Source organism: Orycteropus afer, unplaced genomic scaffold (genome assembly GCF_000298275.1).
Source record: "Orycteropus afer afer isolate SDZICR_OR568_19922 unplaced genomic scaffold, OryAfe1.0 scaffold00158, whole genome shotgun sequence".
In the NCBI taxonomy this organism is placed as follows: domain Eukaryota; kingdom Metazoa; phylum Chordata; class Mammalia; order Tubulidentata; family Orycteropodidae; genus Orycteropus; species Orycteropus afer.
Genome location: NW_006921745.1, coordinates 6,332,855 through 6,333,670, shown reverse-complemented (window position 1 = coordinate 6,333,670; position 816 = coordinate 6,332,855). Strand labels below are relative to the sequence as shown.

Sequence of the window (816 nt, the reverse complement as noted above, 5' to 3'; positions counted from 1 at the left end):
TATTTTTTTTCTTGTTTTGTTAAGAATTCTCATCTGTGAATTTTCATTTAAATTCCTTGATAAAGATACAAGGTACTTTGAGTATGTGTGTGTGTGTCTGTGGTCACGCGTTTAATGTCATTCACGAAGCATGCTAATGTTAGGGAAAACAGCAAAACACATAAAAGTCAAAGAATGAGATTGGGTTATTATTCCCCATTCAAAAAAAAATCTGACAAATTCTTTGAACATCATTATTGCCATAAAATCCTTTCTGGTGCCAACATTTAATAAGCAGTGGTTTGGATTTTTGGAAGGAATACTTACTGGCAGTTCATACATCCTTCACTCTTGCTTGTTGGAGAAGATTATTGTTATTCATGTGATGGATAGGAATGTGAAATGAGTTCTCTGAGAGACCATAACCCTGCAGGTTCATAATTCTTCTCTGACAGTACCCCATTAGTCATTTTAGTGACTTAATTTTTGAAGCTGTTACTGTCTCCCTGATGGAACAAGAGAAATCCTATGTAAAATGTATCCAATCTAAAAAGAGGACTCCCAGCATTTTACCTGAAGTAAGATAAATTAGATCTCATTTTAGAAAATTTGAGAGACTGGGAAAGGAGACCCTGCTATCATGGGTGGTGGAATGGAGAAGCATCGCCTGTGTGCAGCAAGCACCTCTGTGTGGTTATTTTCCAAGGACACAGTGAGATTCTCTGTGTAGAGTTGAAGTCAGCAAACCACAGCTTGTGGGCTAAATCAAGCCCTGGTCAGTTTTGTATAGCCTGAGGGATAAGCATGATTTTCACATTTGTAAATTTTTTTTTTTTT

At 36.6% G+C, this 816-nt stretch overlaps 1 protein-coding gene across 1 annotated transcript in view; it reads right to left on the bottom strand.

Annotated features, from left to right (window-relative positions):
* The window catches only part of MACROD2 (mono-ADP ribosylhydrolase 2), a 289,962-nt gene that overhangs the window by 173,457 nt on the left and 115,689 nt on the right, over nt 1-816 (bottom strand). The window lies entirely within an intron of this gene.